This window comes from Parasteatoda tepidariorum, chromosome 10, assembly GCF_982258835.1.
Source record: "Parasteatoda tepidariorum strain Cologne lab strain chromosome 10, Ptep-v5.0, whole genome shotgun sequence".
NCBI classification, from domain to species: domain Eukaryota; kingdom Metazoa; phylum Arthropoda; class Arachnida; order Araneae; family Theridiidae; genus Parasteatoda; species Parasteatoda tepidariorum.
This window is the reverse complement of record NC_141764.1, coordinates 16,952,793-16,970,630: the sequence shown is the minus strand read 5'-3', so window position 1 is coordinate 16,970,630 and position 17,838 is coordinate 16,952,793. Positions and strand designations below refer to the sequence as shown.

The 17,838-nt window shown below is 25.6% G+C and overlaps 1 protein-coding gene and 1 long non-coding RNA gene across 5 annotated transcripts in view; one reads left to right on the top strand and one right to left on the bottom strand.

Annotated features, from left to right (window-relative positions):
- The window catches only part of LOC107450673 (uncharacterized), a 31,785-nt gene that overhangs the window by 2,646 nt on the left and 11,301 nt on the right, over positions 1–17,838 (bottom strand). Inside the window, exons 2-4 of one of the 3 annotated variants that reach the window (XR_015429629.1) lie at positions 14,312–14,408; positions 11,223–11,335; positions 3,740–3,898 (exon numbers count right to left, since the gene is read on the bottom strand). This is a non-coding gene — a long non-coding RNA (uncharacterized LOC107450673). Of the gene's footprint in view, positions 1–3,498; positions 3,899–11,222; positions 11,336–14,311; positions 14,409–17,838 lie in introns of those variants that run through there. The other 2 variants (XR_006225032.3, XR_001584979.4) reach the window with 2 other exon arrangements.
- LOC107450671 (homeotic protein ultrabithorax-like) overlaps positions 1–17,838 on the top strand; it is a 47,319-nt gene that overhangs the window by 24,902 nt on the left and 4,579 nt on the right.

Below are 17,838 nucleotides of genomic sequence, written 5' to 3'. Positions count from 1 at the left end.
TCCCATACGATATAAATTTCTAACTAAATGATATTTTATTTGCTATTTTCATGTACATGGAATTAGTATGTAAGTCTTTTTAGTTTTTGATTATTTAATTTTAATGTTTAATAGATATAAATATGTTGCAAAATAATGCTTTGCATATCAAACAATATTTCTTAGTTTTGCGAATTATTAAAAATATGTAGTAGTAAAAATTAAAAGCACGAACTTTAAATTTTACGATTTTAATGTTGCTTAATTTTAACAATAAAGAGAAATTTCTAAAAAAAATTTTATATATGTATTTTGCTATTTCATAATAGTAAAATAAATTACATGAAAAAATTCGTAAAAAAGTGCATTAAATTATTTAACATTTTTTTTCATGACCATGTAGATAATTTAGTGAAGTAGTAAAATAGAGACACCAGGAAATAACTTTTTTTCCTGGACTTTATTTTAAACATAAAATGAAGAAAAAAAAATGGTCTAAATTGTATATGGTAAAATTTACTGAATTTCTTGCTCTTTGCTAACTTTCTTGCTCACTAAAAAGCTCGGTAATTATACCGAAGCGCTTCGGTACTAATTTTGGTAAAATTATCAATATAATTTGATAAATGTGGTAAAATGCAGAAATTTTATCATTACATCTTAGTGCGTAAAAAACATTTATTCGGTGAAATTTACTTGTCAGTTTTGTGTTTTTTATTAAATTTCGCTATTAAAAATTATAATATTGAAAACCGAAATTTCCGGTAAAAGTTATTATATGAACAGAAAAATTACTAAATGAATGATTTAAATACCGTATATTTTGGTTTTCATTACCAGAATTATATTTTCTTTTGTCAGAAGTATAATTACCATATAATTCGATAATTCTACCAGAATTTTTCCATGCTACGCAGATTATTTAACAATTTATAAGAATAATAACCTAAAAATCAATTACGATTTTCATAGGTTTAAATAGGTCTTAATTTTATGGAAATTGCATGATGGATTTTCTGAAATATTTCTTTTAAAATGGATTCTATGTATCCATATGTTGTTTTGTAATTTAGATTTTTTGAAATTCATAAAATTATCGATATTTTTCATATAAATTTTTTTTTACGTTATGTTTCATAGAAACTTACTGGCCTGTTTTACTTTAATTTGAAATGTTCAACTCATGGCAACTAGTTTTAACTAATAAATAGAGATTACTTTCTCTATAATATTCGAGTGAAAAATGATTTTATATATTAATTGTGTATTATGCCTTCTTTTTTTCTGTAAAAAGTGTCTTTATTCAGCAATAAAATATTTTTCCATTTTACAACTTTTTTGAATTAACATTAAAACTGTCACAGTTCTCATCATCGAAAAATATTTAATTTTGGTAATTTAAGTTGAAAATTAAGCAATTTAATTTGAACTTAACGTAACAAAATATTAACTATATTTAGTCAAATAAATTTCGTTAAATTTGGAATGTAATAGTTATTTTTCACATCTAATTTTATTTTTTTGATATCATTTTTAAGTTTCAGTTGATTATTATTAATATGTACAAATAATAATAACGTATTTTATCTAATACCTTTTGTTCTAATATTGAACTTATATTTATTTTTAATTTGAAATAATCTAAAATTTTATTTTACTAACTGAGCCCACCGTCCTGTGTAGGAGTCAGGGAACTGCCCTTGCATCAGAAAGGTTCTGGGTTCTAATCCCGAGCAAGGCATGGATGTTCTTTCATTCCCTCTGCACTCTCTATCCTTACTGTGGAATCAACGTTGGCCCACCTAATATGGTGCCACAGAAAGAGTGGTCCCTTTAGATGTCTGTATGACGAAAGGCCTTTCCCCAGGGGGGACATTGGCAAAAACATTTACCAACTGATTATTGAACTGTTTTATAAATTTATAATTTATTAGAATTTATTCTTAATATTTTTAATATTGCTTAAAAACGATTATTGAATTTAAGTAATTTGAACGCATTAGGAATTACAATTATTTATTTTAAAAACATATAATTCAGAGTATGACAGCAATTATTGTTCGACAATTAAATTTAAAACTCTTATTCGATTTTTTTTTTTTTTTTACCAAAACTGATTTAGCTTATCCTTACTTAACATAAACTTAAATATTTAACTTTTAACTTAAATAAAATTTAAACTTTAAATGTTTTTTTCTTTTTAGCAAATAAGTATTTTTGAGACTAAATATTTTTATCATTCTATTTCCTTTTAATACATTATCTTATTCACTAAATCAATTTTTATAAACATCATACCTGATTAGCTTAAAATTCGGAGTGAAATAAAATTATTGATACGTAATTTCATTCTATTATTAACTCAGTTTACTTATAATTAATTTCAAAATTGTTCGAAAAGAATTTAATTTATACATACATGATGTTTCATTGGCTTATTGAATGTATGATTTCCACACAGGTTAATATAGCTGGAAAGTCAAAGTGACAAATCTACTTAATGCTTCTCAAATTAAACTAAGCAAGGTAATCAGACCACTTATTAAATACGAGTCTAACTGAATAACTATTTATTTATAAACTTGTGAAATAAAAAATAAAAAACTTCCTATCAAAGCTAAAACAAAATAATTGAGTTAATCTGCGTAATCAACTTAATTAAGAAACACCTAGTTTCACGCCTGGGCTGTCCGACTTATGCATGTTACCATAAATGTTTCCCCGAAAGTACATCGATCATAATCTAACAAGTAATTTTCTACTCAGTCATCAAAAAATATAATGCATATAAGAAAATCGCATTTTGTGATTTTTTCTTCCTTTTTTCCCCCTGAATTTCGGAATATTAATATTTAAACTATTAGAAATAATCTATTTTGAGAAGTTAACTATATTACTTTCTTTTTTGCATGAGATATTTTAAAATAAATCATCGAACATTTAACTAATGTAGAATATGAACACTCTTCTTAAACTCATAAATAGGTAATTTTTAATTAATAATAAAATTCTTTTGATATCTTAATTTGCAGATCGATAAAATTTTTCTATTCTTCAACATAAACCGAGTTCCCTCTACCTTTAATCATTAGTAACCTCAGCCCATTTTCGAGGTTGTTCTAAAAATACATTGCAATAAAATAAAAATAAAAGAATATTTTTTCGACATGACAGCTTTCAAATATTCATTTCCTTTTAACTTACAGTTGATAATAACGTTTTATTTTTACTTAAGTTGAATTCAAAAGTAGTTTTACACAATATCAAGAAAAATGCGTTTAAATGTCACAAGTTTTAATCAAGGATATTTTGCTGGTCAGAGTTATTAACTACAATAAAAATGATAAGAAAGGCAGCAAATTCATTTCGATTAACCTAATGAACAATTTTGTGTACACATAAATATGTTATTACATAAATATGCTATAAATATGAAATGAAAAAAAAAATGGTTTTTCAATATGCGAAAAACGCTAAAAATTCTAATTTGTTATTTTTATGTCTAATTAAGTTAATTAAAAGTTTTCTTTTGTAGATGCAGATACAAATTTTTTAAATAGTTAATATTTTTAAAATAGTAAACGTTTAAAATGTTTTGCATCATTTTTCAAATTTTCTTAAATAAGAAATTGTCAAAACTTACAAAAAATAAGAAAAATATTGATTTGTTTTCATTTAAATTCCTTCTTAATTGATCGTTAATTTAATGGTTTTATTCTCGCATTATATTGACTACAAAAAAGATTTAAAAAGGGATAACTTCAATTTTTTCTGTTCTTTTCCTTTCTTCTTTAGGCTATCTCTGCTTGAGAGTTTCTTTCTTAGAATGTCTGTCGTCCTTGAAATTCTTGCTGGAAATTTCATCAATTCAGTCTCAAATTAACTTGATTTTTCTTTGTCGTCTGTGTTCTTAAATAATCTAAAAGAATAAAAAAATTGTTTTGAAATAACTAATACATTTTTAATTACATTACATAACATTTTTCAACTATGTGAAACTAATTACGAAACCTTAAAAAATCAAAGAAAAGGGTATACTATATTTGGTCTGGGTAAACATTGAATGCTAATAATCATTGTGACACTTTCCTGTTTTTGTGGCAACTTTAACTTGTTGACAAATTTGTATAAATCATAAAAGTCTATTTAATTTCATAAAATTTAAAACAGTAAGAAATGAAATTGCATAAATATTTCACATAATTAGAATTGTGGAACAAATGGATAATGTTATATCGAAATACGCAATTTGCAACACCTTTTACATCATATTGAATTACTTTTATTTGAAAATTTAATTTTATATTAATTTTTCAGCGTCCTGGATTTTTAATGTTTGTAAGATGATATTTAGTTTATTGTTATTATTATTATTTCATATGATACTCATTAAAGACAACTTCACATTCGTTCAACAGCATATCTACCTCTCATAATCTGATTTTCCTATATAACTGTAAACAATCTACTAATATCATAAAGCATTAATTTTGGAATAATATGTTCTGCATATTTTTCAATATTAAAATAATAATCAATTGTAATAATAGTCAATAATACCACTTTAAGTGCATATTTCAAAACATCTTTTAGCTCTTTATTTTTATGATGAAAATTATGAAATCTATTTCAATGTTCTTTTTCGTATCGGTATTAAATTGGTAAGTCATACAATTTAACAGTAAAATAATGATTACATACAATTTAACAGTAAAATAATGATTGCATACAATTTAACAGTAAAATAATGATAAATCCCATTAATGACAGATAAAACCACATTTTAGTGTGCATTTTTCGAAACTTCTATGCTTTATATTAATAATGTGTTTAATAATGCTTCTATGTTTTATAAAGGAAATGTTCAGTAGCAAGATATCGTCTAACAGTTTGACAGTAAAATAATGATCTATCACATTAATGATAAACAATGCCACATTTTAAACTGCATTTTTCAGTTAGTTTTATTTCAGAACTGCTTTGTTTTGTTTATAATAAAAATTATGAAATGAATTCCAATTTTACTCTTAAGAATTTTTTCTCCGTTCTTCCAAAATGATTTACAGGCCTTTTTGATCATTTAAATCTTCTGGTTTGTGTTTCAAACGCTTTATAAATCAAAACGATAGCGGGAAAATGGCGCTTTTCGCTTTTATTTTAATTTTTTCTCTACTTATGATTAAAGCCATCCCCTTCGACTGCATGTTTTCATCGATTTTTCACACTCGTGCTATAGCTTTTAAAAATTCAACGTTTCGTAATTTACTTTCCCCGTCGCGCGTGCGATAAGTGTTGGAAACAAGAAAGAGAGGGGAGGGGAGAAAACTGAAGAGGATAAAAAAAATAAACAAATTAATGGATTCCGTTGCCATCGCTCTTTTTCTTTTTTATCTTGTTCGAAACAAAACTCTCCTTGTCCGAAATTTCGGCTTTGTTCCGCGTCGTTAAAAAATGTTCTTTTTTGTTCATTTATTTTGTTTTTCTTTTATTTTTAATGTGGTATGTAAAATGATATATGGGATCGACGAACCATTAAATGGGGATTTGGCGTGACTGTAACCTTAGAAACAAAAGGCTTCTACGTTATAGTCAGTTCAATTTTGTAGTTAGTATAGGCGTAAAATTTTTGTATAGAATTTAAAAGAATTTCATAGTTTGCTTGCTTTCACCTAGTTAGACTTAGATTGACTTAAGTTCTTTTTTTCTGCTATTGAAAGCAGCATCTATAATAAAGACGCACCAAAATTTTTTCACACAATAATAAAAACTCAAATAATTACTCAATAAATTGCTTTTAATACTCAGATAATTTTTAATAAACGTCTTCAATAACATTAACGCTTTAAAAACTGAGAAGGATCAAATAAAATTAATAGGAGTATGATCAAATATACCAGAAAAATTTAACGTGTTTTTGTTTCTAAGGAAACACTAAAAACCTTAGTAATTTTTGCCGCAGAACTTTGATAATGCTTTTGGTAAAATTAACAATAAAATATGGTTTGATACTCTGTGGTAAAATCTGGTAAATATGGTAAAATTAGATCATTTCATCGTGATACCTTAGAGCATGGCATAAAAACCATTTATCTGGTAAAATTTTATTTTCAGTTTTGGAGTACGAAATATAATCTTAAAATCCAGATTTTCCAGTAAACCGTTACTATATGAGCAGAAAAATTGCCAAATGAATGGTTTAAATACCCTATATTTTAAATTAAATAGCCGTAATTACAGTTCTTTTTTACCAGAAAGCCATACAGTACGGTAGTTTTAACAGAACTCTTTCTCCGTGCGCTGCTAAATTTAATTCTCATACCATTTATAATTAACTTTTTACAAACTGAAATAGTTTCATTATTTTTTTTTATGTTTAAGAGATTTTAATTTACATATTTTAAAAATGTTAGAAACCATAACGCTTAACTACACTCAGAGATTTAATAATATAAAATAAAAATTCAAACATTTGTTTGTTTTAAATAATGGGAAAGATCAGATTTGATTCTGTATATATTATAACATAACATTAAGAATAGTAAGCGCAGCCGCCGTTGTTTTGTATACTCACCGTAACATAATATTTTGTTTTGTTCGTGAAACATATTGAAATAAGAAACTTAAAACACGAAGGTATGTAGAAAAATGTACGTGGAGTTGAATGGAATAATTCCATAATTAGTTCGAGAATTATTAATAGAACGTAGTAAATCAACGTAGTAAAACGCAGAATTCTTAGTAAAACATAGCACGTGTCTACTGACAGCAAAAATACAATTGCCGAGTTAAAATTAGACATGCTAGAGAAATTTTTTTTTCATTATGAACTCATGACGTTTTTTTTTGTTTTTTTGTTTGTTTTTTTTTCTGAAATAGCGAATTGTTCGAAAGTTGTAGCGAATTGTCGAATTGTTCTGAATAGCGAAGTATTTTTAAGACCTTTTTTCGCGATTTTTGTTTTAAATTTTTTTTTCTCATTACTTTTTGCTTTTGGTGTGAAAAAACTATGAGAATAAAGCAATTTAAATTTCGATTAAATGTAGCAAAATGTACATGGAAGATGCAACGGAATAAAAAAATTGGTTCGAGAATTATTAATTGGTTCGAGAATTATTAATATTATTATAGTATAAAAAATACCATACGAGATGACCTGTATTTCGCTGAAATACAACTGCGGAGTTGAAATTCGGCATGCTGAAAGAGTAATTTATATTTTTTTGTGGAAATTATATTTTGTTTGATAGTTATTAGAATCTCAAGGGCTTTTTTTTTTTTTTTTTTGTAAATTTGTTTCGGTTTTTCTCGTCTTATATTCATCTTGTCATCAATTTATCTTGTGTTACAGAAAAACTAACATTTCTTTATCGAGATCTTTATTTTACAATAGAAAGCGAGAGATAAAAAAAAAAAAAAAAAACTTTATGCCAGCAATATTACCTAATTAAGTTGTTATACTTAACTAGGTTATACTACTAGCAATAAATACTACTGGGCAATACTGCTAGGTAATGCGTAACTAGCTCTTTGACTAGTAGAATTATTTCTCGAATACAATCATAATAGAATTAGAATAATTTCATTATGATTAGCATATTGACAGAATAAAGTTACAATAATTGTATTCTTTGTAAACGAAATGTTCTTTGTTTTTGTGACAAATCTTAAACTTTGAAGTGGAGATAAACAATGATGAATGCAGAGCAAATATGGAGGCTGGAGTGCGGAGTGAGCAGGGGCGGGTCCTTTTAATGCCCAAATGTATTTCTCTCTTTTTCATATTTTTAATTATGAAATTTATTCTAATTTATTCTCTAGAAGTTTTCCTTCCATTCAAAATAAGTTACACATTTCTGCATGAAGATTTAAATTTTATGTTTTGTGTTTCAAACTCTTTCAGCGTTATTTTATTCAAAGTGTTATTTTTAAAATTTTCAAAGTTATATTAAAAATTTTCAAACTTCATCCTTTTTTTTAACTTTATCCTCTCTAACTTTATTTATCTTTCATAACTAAAATCCCAATTGGAATCTTTATGAAATCAATATTTCTTTCTTTTTCGCAATAATAATTATGAAATTAGTTCCAATTTTCCCTCAAAGCATTCCCTTCTACCGAATAAAGTTATGAGGTTACTTATCAAGATTTAAATTTAATAATTTATGCTAAACTCTTTAGAAATCAAATCGATAGTAAGGCTTTATACTGTTATAACTTTAATTTTGAAACATTAGACTTTTTGAACTAAATATCCCCGAATTTTCTTTGTGTTTATTTAATTTTATTAGAAAATTAATAAAAAAATAAAATTTTCAACACAAAAGATTTCTGTAAAACAAAATGCTGCACGGAGTAAGTTATTTATACTATTGCATGCAACAGCTCTGTTTCTAAGACTATAGTAACAAATATTAACCCTAATCTATTATTCCAATTTAAAAATAACATTTCTTGATTTATCTCTCATTTAAAATAACAAAAATTTGAGATGCAAACTAGGCCATTAAATGAATGTTTCAAAGCTTAAATATTTCTGAAATTTATCAGTATTATTTTCTTACACATTCTTGATTTTTTTTTCAATAGTGGAAATTAATGAAATTATAAACAAATTCGAATATATTATTTTAATTTTCAATTATATTAACAGTTTTGACCATAATTCATTTACATTTCTAGACAAATGGCTAGAATTCTATTAAATTCTTTGATTTTTCGTGATGATATGAGATTTGCTCCTCTTCAGGTTGCCCTTAACAACAGATTTGTCCAAACCTCAAACATTTATTTGAGGCACAGTAATTTCAAATTGTCCATATGACTTTTTATTTAGTGTAAACTATTGGATTTTGTATGCAGAGATTTAAATTTTAGTAAGTGATTTTAATTAGTACGAACTGTTTTTCATATTTAAATAATAAAATTTTAAAATAAGTTGTTTTATGTTCAATATAAATTCTCTTTTATTGAAACTTATAAGATAACTTTAAATTATTTTCATTTAGTATCGACTGTATTATATCCGAACTTTTATCTCAAATTATTTTTATTAAATACATATCGTATATCTAAATAGTATTTACTATTTTCAAATAATAATAACTCTGTTCAATATTATAATTTTTTTTTCAATTCCAAAGTTAATTTTTATTTTAAATGCTTTTAACAAAAACCATTCATGTTAGCCTAATGTTTCAATTATAAGAGAGGATTTTTTTCTGCCAAAGTGTTTTGAAGCCTTAAAAGGAAACTAAAAATTTAACAACTTTAATCTAAATATTTAATTTATTTTTCCGAAGAAAAAAAAGTTCAAATTTGATCCGTAAAAAGAGAAAATTTGCTACTCATAAAGTTTCAAAATATTTCGTCACAAACAATACTTTTAAGTCAATGCACTTACTATCCACCTAGTCTTACAAATTTCTGTATTATGACGGTAAAGTATGACTTTACCGTCATAACTTACAAACTCAACCTCAAAATGTTTTTCTTTTTAGAATATCCATACTGCATCCACCCTATTACTAACCCTCCGCATCCCTAATGACTAGGCGGTTCTTATCAATGCCGCCTAGACTGTTGGTCGCCCTTTCGCTTACTTTCGGAGCCGTATCTCTGACGTTACCTTCATTAAATGATAAGAAACCCATAATACCCACCTCGTATCACACCTGTATTAGGCCGCGTAAAGGCTCTATCATAACTAATCGGTTAAAGGGAAAACAGATATACGAGGTTGTCTGATAATCTCTCTTGCAAGTTTTTTCGTTAATCAGAGTTATGTAGCTGCAAATATAAATTGTCACCACGCCAGCTATCGCAGATCGTGACGGGAATTTTGCTCATCACTGAAAAAGAAGGGTTGAATTATGGTAATTACGGATAGATTTTCCATCCTGATATGAATGATTGAGCTAAAGGCGTTGTTTTCACGGGTAGGTCCTGTTAAGCATATCTTTTTAGATAAATTAATTATTTTATTAAATAATAAATTACTATAGTAGCACATTTTTTAATTCTTAACTTCTTGAAACAGATTTCAAATTTAAATACCTCTATACAGATTTTAAAAACATTATTTTGTGAGAATAACATATTGATCGGTATAATATTAACTGAAAAATTATTTTTTTCCATATAAATTTTATAAACTTTAATCTTATATTTTTCTTGCAATAAACTTTACTGTTCCTTTTTAAATTCTTTTCTCTTTAATATTTTAAGAAATTTTCTAATTGCTTTTTGCTCATTATAGAATAATATTTCTTTATTTCTTATCGTAACTGTTGTTACAATTTTCTTCAAAATGTTTCAGAGAAGGCGAAATTAACTTTGCATAACTACTTGACATTTTTAGGTAATTATGTAAGTTTTTGCGTTTATTTTATGTTTTATTTTCAATTTTAAATTAACAGCAGCTAATGAAATAAATAAAAAGATGTAAGTACTTTAATAAGTTGTTTCCACATATTTTGCACCTTTATGAATTGTTGTTGCAAAACTATATAGTTTCATTAAAAAAAAATTTTTTTCAATTCTGATGTATTTAATATTTTTAAATAAATGGTGACATAATGCTTCCTACACGATGAAAAATCACGAGTCGTGTGGATTTACAAAATGATTGTTGACAGCTTATAAATCAATCCAATGGTTATGTCCTTCCAAAATTCCAATTAGCCCTTAGAATGTTAAATGTTTAGTTGTTCGCAATTTTACTCCATTCTGAAATAAATATTCCAACAGTTCTTAATATTCTCATCTCAAATAAGAAAAAATCGTATATCTTGGCCTAGGTCATTTGGTCCCTAATTTAAATTTCAAGAAATGTCTTTATGCTGATTACGTAGTTAGGAAATTTTCTAGCTCTGAGCCCTGAAACGCATTAATTTTAAACTTTTATTTCTTAGCTGTTGAAAAATAATTTTCCTTTATTTATTCATTTTTGAGTTTCTTACACAACCAGTAATTTCTCATTAAAAGAAGTAGTCAGTCAAGTAAACGCCCTTTATTTTTTTTTCGCTATTTTTTCAATGAGAAATGAATATAATGAATACTTTACTCAGATCATACATATTTATGATAGGAATAAATCAGATAAAAATAAACAATTTTTTGCATTTTTTGTCCCTGCAAAGAGATTTAAATAAAAAAACTTATGCTAATAGTAGAACACAAATCATAATTCATGAAAAGGTTTAGTATTTCCTAAAATTTTAGAATTAATACATAAAAGAGTTTACCAGTAGTTTTAAAATCTTCATAAAATGAAATATTGCTTACATCTTCTTAAAACTGCGTGATAGTTCAACTCTAGATTCCTCGTTAGTCCTGTTTATCGTGAAATTAAAATGAACTGCAAAATAAAAATATGTTATTTACATGAATTCACTTATAAACAAAACGAAAACGTGTTTTTGAATAAAATTTTAATATAATTTTTCTTCCTTTGTTTCCTCTTCACTTCATATCATTCTTTTTTCTAGAAATTTTAAGTGCGATTTTTTACTTTAAAATAAATAATTTCCTGCCTCTGCATTCAGTTGGAAATCAAAATAAAAATTACAATGTTTGTTTTAATTATAATTCTAAATTTAATTCTGAAAAATTAATAATTATATTAATTAATGTTTTTAACTTTTCTTTTAATTGTTTGTACTTTTATTGCTATATTAGTAAAATGTTAATTATGTTTTTACAAGTGAAAATTTTTTATTAATAAGAAGTAAAACATTAACAAAAAGTGTCGCGTGTTAGTTATAGTTATTAAGTCATTTAGGAATTTGTATTTGTAAAAGTCTATAAAAAAAAGTTTGTATTATTTTTTTTATTTTTAATTCTATTCTGTGCATTATCGTTGTAAATTTTAATGGAAATTTTATCTATAAAAAGTTATGTTTATCAAATGGTTTGAAACTATGTAGCATTTGCATGAAAAATTGCTTTAAGTATCCTATTATTAAATTGGCGTCCCAATTGATTTTTGGAGTGTGACCATATATATATATTGAACTAACTACAAAATTTAGTAGTTTATTATTTTTGCATGCATTTTAATTACAAGTACTACCAGCTACTTAATTTTTTTATTCTTTTTTTCCTTCTTTTTTTATTTCTTACTTTTCTCTTCCATTTTAACATGATATTATGATCATACTGCGGCGATTATGATATTACTAAATAGAAACATATTACACCTCTACACATTTTAACAGTTAAGAATTTAAAACCGCAATGAAGTTGCATTAAATTAATAGATATTATGGTTCATGTTACCGATAATATTTTTAAATGCTTCTGAGAGTTAATTTTTGAACATTCAAGAAAGGGATCAAGATAACAATTGAGAGTTTTTGAATTTGAGACCAAAACTACTTAATTTTTACTTTGAGATGACCAGGAAACCTTTGTTGACAAAATGAATAAAACCACTTCGCGTTTAAGAAAAAAAGGACTATGACGAAAAGCAAAATGAGATCTCCATAATAAAGTTTTAAAATGTTTTGTTAAATAAACTTCAGCGAGTTCCCGAGCTTGAAAACTTCTGTTATTTACACATGGTTAATTGAGTGTAAGCAATATTAAGATTTTAAAACCAGAATGGGGTCTAGAAAACTTACATTGTATCCATTTACTTTTGTTATATTAACGAGACGGAATGTGAGCACTGAAATAGCTTGATATTTAAGGAAGTTTTAATATTGAGATTGCATTCAAATTTACACGTCATTTTTTTATTTTTATATTTAAGTTCTAAAATGTCGCGATTCATTTATCGATATAAGAAAATTATTATCACGACATAATTAAGTGAACAGTTTGTTATGTTTCGAGTGTCATCTTCATTTTAGTTTCATTATCTAAAGGTAAATAAATTTTCAAGCTCATATAGGATGAGGTGTCTTAGCTTTATGCATTTAATCCTTCATTAGACCAGCTATAGTCTATTTTAATTTTTGCTAATAATACAACAAATCATAAGCTATTCCTTATTCCAGAAAATATAAATTTTGAAAAAATAAATGTGGAAATACAAATATGGAAAATACAAATATGGAAAATACAAATATGGAAAAAATGAAATTCTAACTAATTTCGCATATTTTCTCCACGACGAAAAATTATTTTACAACCTCTTTTTATATAACTGAAAACTACCATGTATTTTATTTTATTTTCCTGCTACTGTTTAATGGGGTGAAAAATTAGTCATGAATCTGTCTCTTTTTTACACCTTCACTCGAGACATTAGTCATGCCACGAAAAGAATATAATGAATGCTTCTCTTTAAGATCCAATTAAAATATGGATTCTCTTCTTATTCAAGTTTAACCTCCGCTTTCCTGGGAAGACATGACTCATAATTAAAACAATTTTTTAAACCTTATTTAACGCAATTAGGAGATGTAAGACTATTATTTTTGCACATAAAGGGGATATCTAAAGATGCATATCAAATGGCGAAACAGATTTCTTTTTTACTATATTAACGGTATCAACATTCTCTCTTAGTTATTTTTAGAGCTGAGGAAATAATAGATAAATCTGTGGAGAGCTTTTTTAAATAAAAGTAAATATGCATTTTGATTTTATTTATTTATTCATTTTTTTTTTGACAATTTATGTGACAACAAATAAAACTTAGATATAACGCTTTTAGAAAAGCTTATTAGATCAAGTTGTGGTTAGGTTAATATAAAATTTCTAAAACTTATTTAATCATTGAATTCAATTAATTAATAATGTTTAGACTTCATTAAATAATTCTAAGTTAGGATGAATAGGTAATATATTACCAATAAACTTATTTTATGTAATATCTTCAAATTTAAAAGTAGTGAGATTTAATTCTTAATCTCTTAACGAGGAGCATTTTTGCAAAAGATCAGACTGGAAAAAATCTGAAAATCCGTATGTTATTAAGAAATGCTATTGAGTAGTGAAACTGTAAGATTTATAAATAAAATTTCTTTATTTTTTCGTTTTTTTTATAAATTTGTTATAAATTTGTAAAATTCTACTATTAATGTAAAAAAAGAAAATTTTAAAAATGCTTTAAATCTAATAAATGATTCCACCTAATTTATAAAGTAAATCCGATTTGAACCAAGTAGTTTAAATAAATAAGACATAGAAATTTAGATTTGACTTTTCTCTTTAAAATTAAATAAAAAAATTTCAAATCTAATTTTTCTAAATAATTTTTGAAGTCAAGAGAAGGAAATTTATTTATGGCTCTTATTTATTTTAATGGATAATTATCTAGAAAAATATTTAATAATAATTTTAAAAAATTCATTTTTAAATTGTGTCATATCATCAAAATATATACCTTAACATCGTAAGTACTTATCCGTCATTGCGAAATTCTTTTTCTTCCCGCTTCATTTTTTCCTCAACTTAGTTAAACTGTTGCTGTTGTTTAAATTCTGTAATTAAAAAAGAATTGTTAGTGAACTTACATATACTAATAAAATATTAACAATATGTCATGCGTTATAAAATTATGCAAATTAAATAAATATTTAAGATTATAAATAGATAAAAAATATTTTAATACAAAAAAAATTTATTGGCTGTATTACTTCTTTTTTTTTTCTTCTTAGTCTGGATAAAAGTCTCTGACATTAAAAATGTAAAACACTAAAATATAAGGGTATTTTTCCTTCCAAATTAAAGAGTAGTTATTCTAAAATGTACGAGTTTCATGATAAGCAGAAAGAAAGAAGAATGTGGATGCATACATAAAGGTGGGACAAGCTCACATGGGTGTAACAGTTTGCTTATTTTTGGTGAAAAGAAGAGGAGTGAGGGTTGGGATATTATTAAGAATCGTGTATGTCACGAAGCCCTTTTTATCGTAAATACTCTATAAAAAAGTCAAATGAGTTAAATTTAAAACATAAAGTACGTTTTGAAAAAAAAAAACTTTTTCGATTTAATAAGAGGATAGAATCAAATTATTTCTTTTCCTTAATAGTCCCTAATTGTCTTTTCACTTCGATAATAGTTCAATATATTGGTATTTTGCGTAATTTTAATCAATTAAACTCAAGTTTTTTGTGTGTGAATTAACCGGATTTCGGAAGCACTCAAAATGTTTGAGAAATGTGTTAATTGTAAGTAATAAACATTATAGGTTAATAGGATTATGGAAATAAGGTTGTTTAAATAAACAATAAATGAATCAAGTATGTGCCGATATTTTGCTGGAAATGCACTGTAATATATTTCGGATCGTATTACGGTAAAATGTACCAGCACAAAAAATGCCAGTATTTTTTTTACCGTAAAATACATTTTTACTGTAAAATTTTGCGATTAAATTTATTTTATGGATATTGTCCGCAGGTTGCCGTAATTTGATCGGGAATATTTAACAGTGTATGCGAAAAAGAGTTAACAGTTTTTTACATAATTTAAAATAATGAACAAATCAAGTTCTGAATTGCATCCAATTATAAGGTTTTTAACAAGATTACTTTAATCTTCGATATTTAAAACCTTATATAAATCTTTAATATAAATCTTTAATAATGAGTTGTGAGACGAGTTTTAAAATTAATTATTTTCAGATATACGTTCAAAAGTTTTCTTAGTTGTCAAACACGCAAATTCCTTCGTTCGCTTATTTATTACTGTCTTTTCCTTTTAAATTTATGTTTAATTAACTAACTAGATAGATTTATAAAACATGGTAAGATTAATAAAAGCGATTCTTCCGACAAAACAAAACAACTAACTCTTTGTTTGATGTTAGCGTGTAATAAAGTATTCTAAAGATTTTCTTATTTTATTTTTTTTACTTATATTCTCAAATGTTTTTCTGTCTCTTAGATCTATAGAAAAACGTATATAAACATGCATCTTTTCACACCATCCACGTTCCATGTCACTTTTATTCTATATCATTTAAAATAAAATGCTTTTACAAACCAATTTAAGTTCTTTATAATTTAAATTTTTAGAAAAAAGTATCTGGAATACTTTAATTTGATTTTAAAAACGCTTATTTCGAGCAAAAAAATCTTATAATATTCCGTTTTTGTACTTTTGAACGTTTTCCAATTTTGGTGAAAACTTCAACTCAGTTTTAATTTTTAATCACAATAGACAAAAAAAGTATATTGTGTTATTTTGAGATCAAGTCGCGTTAGAAAATATCATTTACAGGTATGTTAATTTTGTATTTTAAGGCGTTATTTTAAAATTTGAATCTGTGTAATATTTTAAGCAATCCGCTATTGTTGTCCGTTTTACTACTCTATACTCTTGATAAATCATTAATGAACACCGTTTTAATAATATAACTGATAGATATTCAGAAATGTTAATCCTTCGAAAGGTTTTACAGGTTGTGCAAAGCTAAATTTTTTGCAAATAACAAAATACTACTTATTAGATCAAACAATTTTCATTGATACTATAGTACAAATAGTACTAGATTTTGAAAATTTTTAAGTCTAGTTTTATATTGTGAAATAAACTAGCAAAAATCAAACATTTTGTATTAAGAGATTAACCTGCTTGTACAAGTTTTACAAAAAATTCCTGTATTTGTGTACATATAAATAATGTGTGAATGAAATAAGCACAATATGGCTTATTCTTTTTCAAAAATAAATAAATAAATAAAAAATTTAAAAAAATATTCACTGTGAAAACTGACATGAATTTCAAGCAATCTTGTATGAATGAATAAAAGAATGAAAGTTGATCGGAGTAAAATTCAGCGAGGCTTGTCTGGGATGAAAGATTTTATAGCCGTGTGACTTCTGGATTTTATGGGCCGTTTGACAGGTTATTGTTCCTCTTTATCGCTTTCCAAGTGGCCGTAAGCTCACCCTAACGGCTACTTAACATTATGTAACATCGCAGCAGATATACTATTCTTTTTATGGCTGATAAAAAATTACACTTCTCCTTAAACGTTTTCAAATGATTTGAGGACAATTTCGATAACTAATATTGCTTGCTGTCGTTAGTATATTACTTCTTGTACGTTTTTTTTTTTTTTTTTTTTTTTTTTTTTTTTTTTTTGTCAAAGACATTTAATTTATTGTAATTTAATGTTTAAAGATCATTATTTCAATTTTGACAGTCAACTTATTTTACTTACTATTAATGAGCAATTAGTCAAATTGGTATTTTCCATTTTTCTGGCTTAATAAAACACATTTGTTTTTTTCATTAGTTTTCGGGGGGGGGGGGTCCTATATAGTATTTTGACGGGTCCTTTGTAGTATTATGTTACGTGCAGTACGTTAAAATATTAAATTTTGTGATCGTTTGCCTGAGATTCAAAAATATTTTTGTATTTGTTTAAATCTTTTTTCTAAAATATTTGCAAATGGATTTGTTACCATTTTAGAATTTTAATGCTGAGTTTTATAATTTGCGGTATTGTTTTGTCAAAAATTTGGTTTTATAAGTAAATAACAGATAAAAAAGACCACACTTTGAAACGTGTATCAAAAAGAGAATGAAACATCCCAAAATGAATGCTACAAAATGAAAAAGGTTCGTTAAATTGCAGACTGAATTTACACCTGGCATTTTATGCTATTATGTGATTTTAGCATTGTTGTTCATTTTCCCTTAAAGTTTGCATTTGGTCATTTTAAGCTGTTCTTTTATCATATTAAATAACTCATTTTAGCAGTTAATATTTCATTTTTAATAATTAGGGAATTTTTAGCAGTTATCCATAACTGTAATGTTTATTTTTGTCAATATTTTTGACAGCTCCGTCAGTACTAATTCCGAAAAGGATGTGAAATTTCAATAGCATACAAAAATTGAAAGTTTTCCATTAAAAATTATAAGTAATTTTCATTGAAGTAAAAAAATCCCAGCAAA